The sequence below is a fragment of the Macaca thibetana genome, chromosome 1 (genome assembly GCF_024542745.1).
Source record: "Macaca thibetana thibetana isolate TM-01 chromosome 1, ASM2454274v1, whole genome shotgun sequence".
Classification (NCBI taxonomy): Eukaryota; Metazoa; Chordata; class Mammalia; order Primates; family Cercopithecidae; genus Macaca; species Macaca thibetana.
This window is the reverse complement of record NC_065578.1, coordinates 158,193,589-158,207,002: the sequence shown is the minus strand read 5'-3', so window position 1 is coordinate 158,207,002 and position 13,414 is coordinate 158,193,589. Positions and strand designations below refer to the sequence as shown.

General features: G+C 38.2%; 1 protein-coding gene across 22 annotated transcripts in view; it reads left to right on the top strand.

Annotated features, from left to right (window-relative positions):
- The window catches only part of NFASC (neurofascin), a 201,101-nt gene that overhangs the window by 78,786 nt on the left and 108,901 nt on the right, over window positions 1-13,414 (top strand). The gene's annotated exons all lie outside the window — the stretch shown is intronic.

Below are 13,414 nucleotides of genomic sequence, written 5' to 3'. Positions count from 1 at the left end.
AACAAAATTCATCTTTGCTAGGTGTGTAGTCCTATGAATTTTGCCAAACACATAGAGTTATGTAACCACCACCATAAGCAAGATACAGAACATTTCCATCATCCCAGAAAGTTCGCTTGTACCCTTTTTTGGGTTAATTCTCTCCCCTTAATCCCAGCTCTGGATAACCACTCATCTTTATTCTGTCCCTGGGGTTTGCATTTTCTAGAATGTCATATAAATGAGGTCCTACAGTATGTCACCTTTTGAGACTGGCTTCTTTTACCTCATGTATTTGATATGACTCTAACTTGCTGCGTGTATCAGTAGAACATTGCTTTATATTGCTGTATAGTATTCCATTGTATTGCATACCATGGTTTATTTACTCATCTGTTGACAGACATATGGCTTGTTTCTAGCTTTTGACAATTATAAATAAACTGCTATAAATATTCTCATGTAGATTTTTGTGTGGACATATATGCATATTTTCATTTCTCTGGAGTACATACCAGAAGTAGGAATCCCAGGTCATATGGCAACTGTATGTGTAACTTTTGAAGAAACTGCCAAACTGCTTTCCAAAGTGGATGTACCATTTTTTATTCTCACCAGCAATGTATGTGAGTTGCAGTGGCTGTACATCCTCACTAGGACTTGGGATTATGAGGGGTTTGTTTGTTTGTTGTTTAGCCATTCTAACATGTGTATAATGGTACCTCATTGTGGTTTTAATTCACATTTCTGCGTTGAGCATCATTTTGTGTTTGTTTGCCATACATATATCATCTTCGATGAAGTGTCTGTTTAGCAAAATGATCTTTTGCTCATTTTTATTAGATTGTTTGTTTCCTTACTATTCCACTGAGAATTTCTAAATATATTATGTAACAAGCCCTTTATCAGGTTATCAAATATTTTCTTTCAATCTGAGGCTTGTGTTTTCACTCTCTCAGCAATGTCTCTCAAACGGCTGTCTTAGACTCCCCCAGTGTGGACTACCCCTCACTGCCCCCTCACTGTGGGGCAGGCATACATACCTTCAGATGTATGCTCGACCCTGGGTTTCCCAGTGTCACCAACAATCACTCTGGCACCTTGCAAAGATATTGGCTCTCCACATTGCTTACTGTCCTGTTTGGACTGGTCTAATTGATGAGAGTGCTTACATCTGTTTTGAACTTTCCAGAGAGAATCGTTCAACTCCTTTGCATTTCAAAAAACTTCTCCTCTTGCTAATGGCTTCAGAATGCAGGTCCAGTTATACTGAAATAAGTACCCGTTTTAGCTGAATGTGAGATTCACTTAGCAAAAGAAGTTGTCAAGGAAGGTTAACACATCTCCTTTCTTGGAAATGTCATTATTGGACCCTCATGACACTCTTAGTATTTGGGCAATTTATTCTGAGGAGAAATGGTTTTTAAATATACCTGGGAAAGTGTTTTAGTTTTTAGAATCTATAATACTTGCTAACACATAATGAGAATAAATGTGTGTGTGTGTGTGTGTGTGTGTGTGTGTGTGTGTTTATGTATGTATGGGTTTTTGGTTTTTTTGTTTGTTTTTGAGACAGAGTCTCACTCTGTCACTACAGCCAGAGTGCAGTGGTGCAACCATGGCTCACTGCAGCCTTGACCACCTGGGCTCAAGTGATTGATTCTCCTGCTTCAGCCTCCCAAGCAGCTGGGACTACAGGCACACACCACTATGCCTGGCAAATTTTTGTATTTTTGGTAGAGACAGTGTTTCACCGTGTTGTCCAGGCTGGTCTCAAGCTCCTAGGTTCTCAATCTGCCCTCTTTGGCCTCCCAAGGTGCTTGAATTATAGGCATGAGCCACCGTGCCCGGTCTGAGACTGTATTTTTACAATATTTTCATCCAGTTTGTATTACTTTATGTGGTAGTAGATTTTTTTTCCTAATTTGTTTATGCTTTAACTAACATTAAATTGATTCTGCCAAGAGAAAAATATAAGGTATAAAAATTGGAAAAGAAAATATATTATGATTGTTTACAGATTATGTAACTATTTACATGGAATACAAAAAGAATCAACTGAAAAACTATTTTTAATCAAACTTTTTATTTTGAGATTATTATAGATTCACATGCAGTTGTAGCAGATAACACTATACTTTGCCCAGATTCCCCCATTGGTAACATTTTGCAAAACTGTAGTACAATATCACCACCAGGGTATTGACATTGTACCATCAGGATCACCAGAAGGCTTTCTCAGGTTGCCCTTTTATGTCCACACCCATTTCCTACTACCACCTCCCCCTTCCTTAAACCCTGGCACCCATTAATCCCTTCTCCATAATGTTATCATTTCTGCTATATAGCTATATCATTTATATCATATATATCATTTCTGCTATAAAAAGTCACACAGTATGTAACTTTTGGGGATTGGCTTTTTTTAATCAGCATAATTCTCTGGAGATTCATCTAAGTTACTGCATATATCAATAGTATCAATAGTCCATTCCTTCTTATTGCCGAATAGTGTTCCATGGTGTGGCTCTACCACGGTTTGTTTAACCATTCACTCATTGAAAGACACCTGGATTGTTTCTAGTTTTTGCCTATTGTGAATAAAGCTGTTATAAACATTTATGTACAGGTTTTTGTGTGAACATAAGTCTTCATTTTTCTGGGATGAATGCCCAGAGGTATATTTGCTGGGTCATATGATAGTTACATGTTTAGTTATTTAAGAAACTGCCAAACCATATTCTAGACGCTGTACCATTTTACATTTCTACCAGCAACGCATGAGTGATCTTATTTCTCCATGTCTGCACCAGCCTTTGGTGTTGTCACTATTTTGTTTTAATTTAGTCATTCCAATAGGTGTGTAGTGATGTCTCACTATTTTTTTCTCATTGTGGTTTTAATTTGCATTCCCCCAGTGGCTGATGTTGAACTCCTTTTTATTTGCTTATTTGTTGTCTGTATTTCTACTTTGATGAAATGTCTTTTTATGTCTTGTGCCCATGTTCTAGTTGGATTATTTGTGCCTCTACTGCTGAATTTTGAAAGTTCTAGAACTAGTTCTTTGTCATATGTGTGGTTTCTCCCACTTGTCATCTTCTTTCACAGATAAAACCTTAATTTTAATGAAGTTCAGTTTGTCCATAAATTTTTCCTTCTATGAATTATACTTTTGGTGTCAAATTTAAGAATTGTTTGCCTAGCTCCAGATTGCAGCAATTTTCTCCTATTTTTATTGTACAAGTTTTATAGTTTGACATTTTATGTGTAAGTCAGCCATCCAATTTGAGTTTGTCTTTGTATAAGGACTTAGGTTAAGATTCCTTTTTTCTTTATTTTTGCCTAAGGATATCCAATTATTTCAGCATCATTTGTCGAAAAGACTATCTTTTCTCCATTGAATTGCTTTTGCATCTTTATCAAAAATCAGTTGAGTATATGTGTGGTCCATTTTTATTTTTATTATGTTCCATTGATATATGTGTCTCTTCCTTCACCAGTACCATGTAGATTTGGTTACTGTAGCTATATAATGAGTCTTTAAATCAGGTAGACTGATCCTATGTTTTTCCTTCTTTGTTGAATTTGTTTCAGCTATTCTTGTTCCTTCTATTTCCATATAAATTTTAAAATAATTTTGTCTAGCTGTTAAAAATTTTGTTTGGATTTTAATAAGGATTGCATTAAACCATCAATTTGGAGACAATTTGCATCTTTACTGTGTGAAGTCTTCCAGTTTATGAACAAAGTAGGCCTCTCCATTTATGTAGATATTTGATTTCTTTAACCAGTTTTGTGTAGTTTTAGCATACATGTCCTATGCATGTTTTGTTCATTCTATGCCTAAGTATTTTTATAGATTGTAATTTATTTAAAATTTGTTTCCATCTTTGTTATGTGCATATAGAGATAGTTGATTAATTTTTATGTTTGTCTTGTATCTTGCAACTTTGATGTATTCATTTATTAGGTTTAATTTTTTTTTTAGTTTGAGAAGCAAGAGCTTACTCTGTTGCCCAAGCAGGAATGCAGTGGCACCTTCTTTGGCATCTTCTTAGCTCACTGCAGCCTTGAACTCCTGGGCTCAAGGGATCCTTCCACCCCAGACTCCTGAGTAGCTAGAACTTCAGGTGCAAGACACCACATCCAGGCTTGCATCTGGATGTGCCAAGTTGCACCTGCAGTCCTAGCTCCCTTAAAATCTTTTTAAATTTTTTTTGTAGCGAGTGGGTCTTGCTATATTGTCCAGGCTGGTCTTGAACACCTGACCTCAAGCTATCCTCCTACCTCCAGCCTCCCAAAGTGCTGGGATTACAGGTGAGCCACTTTGCCTGGCCTTGTATATTAGTTCCAAGATATAGTTTTTTAATCAGTTCTTGGGATTTTCTATGTAGACCATCATATTATCTGCATATAGGGACAGTTTTATTTCCTTTCTGGCCTATATGCATTTTATTTCCTTTTCTTGCCTTATTCTATTGGCTAGAACTTTCAGCACTATGTTGAATAAGTGTGGTGAAAGCAGACATCCTTGCCTTATTGTTAATCTTAGAAAGAAAGCATTTGGTCTCTCCCCATCAAGTATAATGTTACCTGTGTATTTTCTATACATTTAAAAAAAAAAATCACACTGAGAAAATGTCTCTTAATTCCTCTTCTCTGGGTTTTAAAAAAAATGAATGAGTGTTTAAATTTGTCAGATACTTTCTCTGCATTGATTGACATGATTGTGCAATTTTTCTTAATTAGCCTATTAGTATGGTAGATTATGCTGATGGATTTTAGAATATAGAACCAACCTTGCAACCCTGCAATGAACCACATTTGGTCATGGTGTATAATTCTTTTTATTTATCGCTGAATTCTGTTTGCTTATATTTTGTTAAGGACTTTTTTTTAAAAAATGAACGTTAACATTTTAACTTTTTATTAAGAAACGGAGGTCTCAAGATATTGCCCAGGCTGGTCTGGAACCCCTGGCCTAAAGCAATCCTCGTGCCTCAGCCCCCCAAGTAGCTGTGACTACAGGCAGGTACCACCTCACCTGGTCTGTTAAGGATTTTTGTGTCTGTATCTGTGAGAGATTTATTGGTTTATAGTTTCATCTTCTTTTTAAATTTTTGGATGATCTATGTCTGGTTTTGGTATAAGGGTAACACTAACTTCATAAAAGTAATTAGAAAGTGTTTCTCCTCTTCTATAAAAGAGATTTTATTGAATTGGGGTGTTAATTCATCTTTAATAATTTGGTAGAATTCTCTAGAGAAACCATCTGGCCTGAAGTTTTCCTTTTTTGAATGTTTTTAAATTATTAATTTCATTTTCTTAATTATAAAGCAATTCAGATTAGCTATTACATATTGGGAAATGTGGTAGTTTGTGTTTTTTGAGAACTTGGTTCTTTTCACCTAAGCTTTAAAAGTTCTGTGCGTAGAGTTTTCATGGTAGTTTCACATAGCCCTTTTGTTGTCTGCAGGGGCTATAGTGGCATCCCTCATTCATTCTTGAGAATGATAATGGAATCATTCCTATTTTTTTGTTTTTCGTTTTTGCTAAAGGATTGTCAATTGAATCGATTTTTTCAAAGAAGCAGCTTGTTTCATTGATTTTTTCCTATTGTGTTTGTTCTCTCTTTTATTGATTTCTGCTCTTTATTATTTCCTTCCTTCTGCTTGCTTTTAGGTTTTGGGGTGGGAGGTTGGCTCTTCTTTTACTAGTTTCTCAAGGTGGGACCTTAGATGACTGATTTGAAGTGTTTCCTGTTTTCTAATGTGTGGATTTAGTGCTATAAACTTCATTCTGAGCAGTGCTTTAGCTGTGTCCCTCAGATTTTGATATGTTGTATTCTCATTTTTGTTCAGTTCAATGTACATTTTATTTTAATTGAAACTTTCTCTTTGAATTATGGGTTATTTAGAAATCACATTCAAGCCAGGCATGGTGGTTCATGCCTGTGATCCCAGCTACTCAGGTATCTGAGGCAGGCAGATTAGCTGAGGCCAAGAATTCAAGACCAGCCTGGGCAACATAGCAAGACCCCATCTCTAAAACTATAAATAAGAATAAATTCGTTGATGTGGTGGCATGCACCTGTAGTCCCAGCTGCTCAGGAGGCTGAGGCGGGAGGACTTTTTGAGCCCTGGGATTCGATGCAGCAGTGAGCTATGTTCACGCCACTGCACTCCAGCCTGAGTGACAGAGCAAGGCTCCATCTGTAAAAATTAAAATTAAAATAAAAAAAAAAACCTGTGGTCTAGGTACAAAGGCTCATGCCTATAATCCCAACACTTTGAGAGGCTGAGGTAGGAGGATCACTTGAGCCCAGGAGTTTGAGACCAGCCTAGGAAACATAGTCTAGAGACCCTGCCTCTAAAATAATAATAATAATTTAAAAATTAGCTGAGCATGGTGGCGTGTGCCTATAATCTCAGCCACTGGGGAGGCTGAGATGGAAGGTCACTTAGGCCCTGGAGATTGAGGCTGCAGTACGCTATCATCATGCTACTGCACTCCAGCCTGAATGACAGAGCAAGACCCTGTCTCAAAAATGTTTATTTAAATTTAAAAATAGAAAAATAACTTTCAGTATGGTAGGATTCAAAATTAGTATGCAATAATTATTTAAAATAGCTTAATGAACGATCAAATGCATAGTAATAAACATAACAAAAATGTTCATAATTTGTACAATAAAATTTTTAAATGAAAAGCAAAGAAAATTTGAACAAATTAAAATTCATATCACATTCTTAGAGTCAACATCATAAATGTCAATTCTAAGTTAATTTATAATTTTAATATGACTCCAATAAAAACATCATTTGATTTTCTTTAAGAGAGAAAAAGTCTGATTCTAGAGAAATCTGTGAAAAAATTGACAAGCAAGAGTAAACAGAAAAATTTTTTAAAGACTATAAACTCAATTATAAAACTACAGTAATTAATATGGTGTGATACCCGCACATGAAGGGATAAACAGATGAGTGGAAGATAAAGTCCAGAAATAGACCCAAACACATAGGAGAATTTAGTACTGTGTATGATTGAAGATGACATTTCAAACCATAGAATAAAAGGTAAATTTTTAAATAAATGAGGTTAGGATCATCACCATCTAATATACAGTTAGATCCCTTCTTCACATGATTTCAAAGTAAGTTCTAGATGGATTAAGATTGAAGCACAATTACCAGCCTGGGCAACATGGTGACACCCTGTCTTTACAAAAAATTAAAAAATTAGCCATGTATGCACCTTTGGGCCCAGTGCTTGTGGTCCCAGCTACATGGGAGGCTGAGATGGGAGGTGGGAGGATCACTTGAGCCTGGGAGGTCAAGGAGGTTAAGGCTGCAGTGAGTCATGATCATGCCACTACACTCCAGCCTGGGCAACAGAGCAAGACCCTGTCTCCAATAAAAAAGAAAAAAGAAAACAAACCATAGAAATGTTAAATAAAAACATGGAAACGTAAAAATAATCTTGAAAAAAAGAAGGTGTAAATATGACACAAAATATAGTAAAATAGAAAAGATCCAATCAACTATGAAAAAAAATTTCATGCATAATAAAAACACCACAAATAAAGTCAGGATAAAAATAATGATGTGGTCAATTTGCAGCCCCTCTTATAGGGAAGGCATTTCCTAATAAAAGTTCCTTCAAACTGATGAGAATCAACCAACTGCCCAGTAGAGAAATGGGCAAATAATAGGAATATTGAAATTGATATGGTTTGGCAGTGTCTCCACCCAAATCTCATCTTGAATTGTAGTTCCTATAATCCCCACATGTGGTGGGAGGGACCTGGTGGGAGGTAATTGAATCATGGGGGCAGTTTCCTCCATGCTATTCTCATGATGGTAAGTTCTCACAAGATCTGATGGTTTTATAAGGGGCTTCTGCCTTCACTCAGCTCTCATTCTTGTCTCTCCTGCCGCCATGTGAAGAAGGACATGTTTGCTTGCTTCCCTTTCCACCATGATTGTAAGTTTCCAAGGCATCCCCAGCCATGCTGAACTGTGAATCAATTAAACGTCTTTCCTTTATAAATTACCCAGTCTTGGGCAGTTCTTTATGGCAGTGTGAGAATGGACTAATACAGTAAAATAAAAATACTCAATCTTACTCATAGTAAGAAAACCACAAAGGCGATACCAATTTCTGTGTGTCAGATTGTCAGAGATCAAAAAGATTAACAACACAACATATTGGAGAAGGAATGGGAAACAGGAACTCTCATACATTGCTGGTGGTAGTGTAAACTGTCACTACATTCATGGAGAGCAACTTGACCGCAATATCTTTGGATAAATTATTATCCGATAATTTATTTGAAAAACGGTCTTGCAAATATAAGAATCACATTTACCCAAAGATATGTATTGCGGCAATTTTCCATATGGAATGATTACAAGCAACCTAAATGCCTATTGGTAAATAAATTATGATATGTTTATACAGTGGAATACCACGGAGCTGTTAAAATAACAAGGTAGGCCGGGCACAGTGGCTCACACCTGTAATCCTAGCACTTTGGGAGGCCGAGATGGGTGGATCATGAGGTCAGGAGATCGAGACCATCCTGGCTAACATGGTGAAACCCCATCTCTACTAAAAATACAAAAAAAATTAGCCAGGCATGGTGGCGGGCACCTGTAGTCCCAGCTACTCGGGAGACTGAGGCAGGAGAATGGGTGTGAACCTGGGAGCCGGAGCTTGCAGTGAGCCAAGATAGCACCACTGCACTCCAGCCTGGGCAACAGAGCGAGACTCTGTCTCAAATAAATAATAATAAATAATAGTAATAATAATAAGGCAGTTTTATATGAACAAATATAGAAAAATATGTAAGATATTTGTTAATGGCAAAAAGCAAGGTAGGGGAAAATATATATAGTATGCTAGAATTGTTAAAAATACATGTATATGTATATGTGTCTGCATTGACTCTCTGGGAGAGTACACAAGAAACTAGTAAATGTGATTGGCCAGGGACAGGGGATGAATGGAGCTTGGGAAGCTGTGGGACAGGGTTGAGAGGAGGATGTTCTAGGCTCATCTCAAAAGTATAGTGTGTATACTTTTGTATCATTTGAGTTTCATATCATGTGCAGGGATTAGCTATTAAAAAAGTAAATAAAATAATTTTTTAAATGTTTAAGTAAGAATCCCGAGAGACAGAGACAGAATGATCTTTGTGCCCTGAGCACAGACTAAATATTCATGGGGTAGAGGCACATGAACCACGAGTCAGGAGAATTTTGATTGTGTGCTTCTTTAGAAATATGCCCTTATGGAATTATGGAATTCCAAGATGAGAAAGTATAAGAGATCCCCGGACCAGCTTATCCTTTGTGGCAGAGGGAAGGACAGTCTGAGAATAAACATTTGCTAAGGAAAGATCTGTAAAGAATCCCCAGACATACATTAAGATATGAATGCTGAAAGAGAGAAGTGTTGGAGCTGGTTAGCAACCCCAGACACTCCCTGTCATCAGTCCAACATGCTGGATCCTGCCTTTGTTGCTGGTGAGTGTCTTCCACACCTACTCTCCTCGCTTCCAGCCCAGACCTCATTCAGAGGAATCTAGCAGGTGTCTGCAGTGTGGCTGCTTCATCTGACCTTCTGGAATCTAGGGACAGTGCCCAAGGGCCTAGCAAACTGACCGTGGTCTCTGCCTTGCTGTGACCCAGAGCTGCTCTTCTTGCAGGCTACAGGATATCAGGTACCTTCTTGGTCCCTAGTCCTCCCTGGAGTATCAGGTATCCTTCCTGGAACCTTCCTATGCCTGAGTCAGAGGGACAGTCTATTTCCTGGATTCTAAGTTTCACTTTTAACCAACCCTAAAGTCCTATGACTGATGATTAAAGCAATGGTGGTAATTGCAATTTCATTCATCTTTAAGGATTATCTGTCTGTCTATCTGTCTATATATCTGTCGATCTATCCTCAAATCACAGCCCTCATTTGATCTCCACAGTAATCCTATAGGTAGATCTGATCTCTAATTTTTAAATGGCAATAAAATATTTGTATGGAGATTTTGTTTTCTGAATACTCTCCTCTGTGTTATCTCATTGCAGTCCCTGACACTCTCATATAGGTAAGGAAGGTTTTATTAACCCAGATATATCAATGAGGGTATTGGAGCGGCAACTGTGGAATAGTGGGCCTTTGAGATAAGAACATGTGGGTTTGACTTACATGAATTCTTTTTCGTTTTTTTTTTTTTTTTTTTTGTAGAAACAAGATTTTGCCATATTGTCCAGGCTGGTCTTGAACCCCTGGGCTCAAGCCATCCACCTGTCTCAGCCTCCCAAAGTCCTGGGATTACAGGCATGAGTCACTGTGCCCAGCATCACATGGATTCTTTACACCTATTTCCTCAGGTGTAAACTGGAGATAATAATATCCATATCAGGCTGGGCATGGTGGCACATGCCTGTAATCCCAGTACTTGGAAGCCAAGGTAGGAGAATTGCTTGAGCTCAGTTCAAATCCAACCTGGGCAACATAGTGAGACCTGATCTCTACAAAAAATAAACAAAATTAGCCAAGTGTGGTGACACATACCTATGGGCCCAGCTACTTGGGAGGCTGAAGTGGGAGGATCACTGAAGTCCCGGAGGTCAAGGCCGCAGTGAGCTGTGATCGTGCCACTGTACTCCAGCCTGAGTGTCAGAGCAAGGCCTCATCTCTAAAATAATAATAATATCAATATCATGTGATACTGGATTACTGTTAGGATTGAATGTCTATAATGTCTGTCGTTCAGAAGAGTTCCAAGAATTAACATTCCAATGACTTCCTATTTCTTGACCTGTTCTATCACTTAAAATATTTTTTACTTTGAAAATGTTTTATGGAAGAGGAGAGAATAATATAATGAAACTTATGTATCCATCATCCTTGTCAATAATTATCAATATAAGGTCAATCTTGTTTCAGCTATGCCCCTACCCACTTCCCCCTTTCTTTTGTTAAACAGTTTTCAAAATAGCGAGGCATTTCCCTGACATCCTTCAAATGTGACTAATGGCTTATTTAGGATTATTTAAAAATATTATTAGGAATTCGTAGATTTAAACACATTTGTTATATTTCTCCCTGTTGCAGTTATTATCTTTATTGATGCTCAACTTGACCAGGGAAACCTTATTCTTCTTGGTTTCTGAGTCCTTCTGACATGACTCTCGTAGTCTTTGACACTCTGTTTGCTTTTTTGGTATGACAGGATGTTCTAAGCTTATCTTGTATGTTTGTGACATCAAATTTGGAGTCAGTCATTTCTCCAAGGAGGCCCAACTCCTCCTCGGGGAATGGTATTTAGAATTTATAATCTGATTGCTAGAGGTGCTCATTCCTACTAGGATGGTCATTGTTTCTAGGCCTTACAGTGAACAGAGCTAGGAAATGTGCATGCACACATGTGTGTGTGATTAACCTAAAACATTTGAAGGACATACTGATACTCCCAGTTCACAGCCAAGACTACAGAATTTGTACCCAATCTCATCAATCTTACTTTTGTATCTCCTTTCAACCAGCAAATCTTGTTTCCAAGCAAGATCAACAGTAGTACTCGTTTGATTTATTCACAATGAACATATAAAAGTCTCACAGTAATAATATTATAGTACCATCAATAATATGATTATTGAAAACAGTTTAGGATTTCTTGTGGGACATAGGGCAGTTCTTTTTATCTTTGTGGTACATCCATCTAAGGCAAGCTTGTCCAGCCCACAGGCCACATGCAGTCCAGGATGGCTTTGAATGTAGCTCAATACAAATTCATACACTTTCTCAAAACATGAGTTTTTTTGCAATTTACTTTAACTCCTTTTAGTGTTAATGTATTCTATGTGTGGCCCAAGACAATTCTTTTTCCAGGGTGGCACAGGGAAGCCAAAAGATTGGACACCACTGATAAGGATACACAGTCAAATTACTAGTGTTTTAATCTATGTGTAGTATGCCAACCAACTGGACTCAAAGGTTCATTTGTTTCATTTTATATTCATTTTTACATAATTCTTTGAAACTTTTTTTTTTTTTGACATAAGGTCTTGCCCTGTCACCCAGACTGGAGTACAGTGGTGCGATCTTAGCTCACTGCAACCCCCGCCTCCCAGGTTCAAGCGATTCTCATGCCTCAGCCTCCTGAGCAGCTGGGATTACAGGTGCCCACCATGATACCCGGCTAATTTTTGTATTTTTAGTAAGGACAGGGTTTCACCATGTTGGTCAGGCTGGTCTCGAACTCCTGACCTCAAGTGATCCACCAACCTTGACCTCCCAAAGTGCTGGGATTACAGGCATGAGCCACCGTGCCCGACCTCTTTGAAATTTTTAAATTATGTTTTGTAATTATGTCAAATAATTACATAGTCCAAAGCAAATCCATGTAACAAGGTCTATTCACAGTCCAGCTTCTGTCTGTCCCCTGCACTTCATGTCTCCCTCTCTCTGTAGGGTGTTTTTTTGTTTTTGTTTTTGTTTGTGTTTGTGTGTGTGTTTTGTTTTTTTGTTTGTTTTGTTTTGTTTTTGTTTTTTGAGACAGAGTCTCGCTCTGTTGCCCAGGCTGGAGTGCAATGCGTGATCTTGGCACACTGTAACCTCTGCCACCCGAATTCAAGCAATTTTCATGCCTCAGCCTCCCAAGTAGCTGGGATTACAGGTGTGAGCCACCACACCTGGCTAATTTTTTGTATTTTAGTGGAGACGGAGTTTCACCATGTTGCCCAGGGTGGTCTCAAACTCCTGAGCTCAGGAAATCGCCTGCCTCAGCCTCCCAAAGTGCTGGGATTACAGGCGTGAGCCACTGCGCCTGGCCCCTGTAGGTCTTTTAAAACGCATTTTGTGCTTCATCATTTTATTGCCTTTTTAAAAAAATATAAGCAAATGCATATATATTTTTGCATTCCTCCTCTCTTTCCTAAATAAATGGTAGCATATTAAACATTATTTTCTATCATGTGTTTTTCACTTAATGAGAACCTTGGAGATTATGGGCATATAGGATATATTTTGAATAGATTCCTGGAATTGGGATTTTGGGTCAGAGTAAATGCATACTTATTTAGATAGCTATTGGCACATTCACCTCTAGAAGGGTGGATTACACCATTTCCTGCAGACAATTTTTTGGTGAGGGAGATGGAGTCTCACTCTGTTGCCCAGGCTGGAGTGCAGTTGCACGATCTTGGCTCACTACAACCGCTGCCTCCCGGGTTCAAGTCATTCTCCTGCCTCCGCCTCCCAAGTAGCTGGGACTACAGGTGTGCCTGGCTAATTTTTGTATTTTTAGTAGGCACAGGGTTTCACCATGTTGGCCGTGCTGATTTCGAACTCCTGACCTTAAGTGGTCTGCCCTCCTCGGCCTCCCAAAGTGCTGGGATTACAGGTGTGAGCCAACATGCCCAGCCTCCTGCAG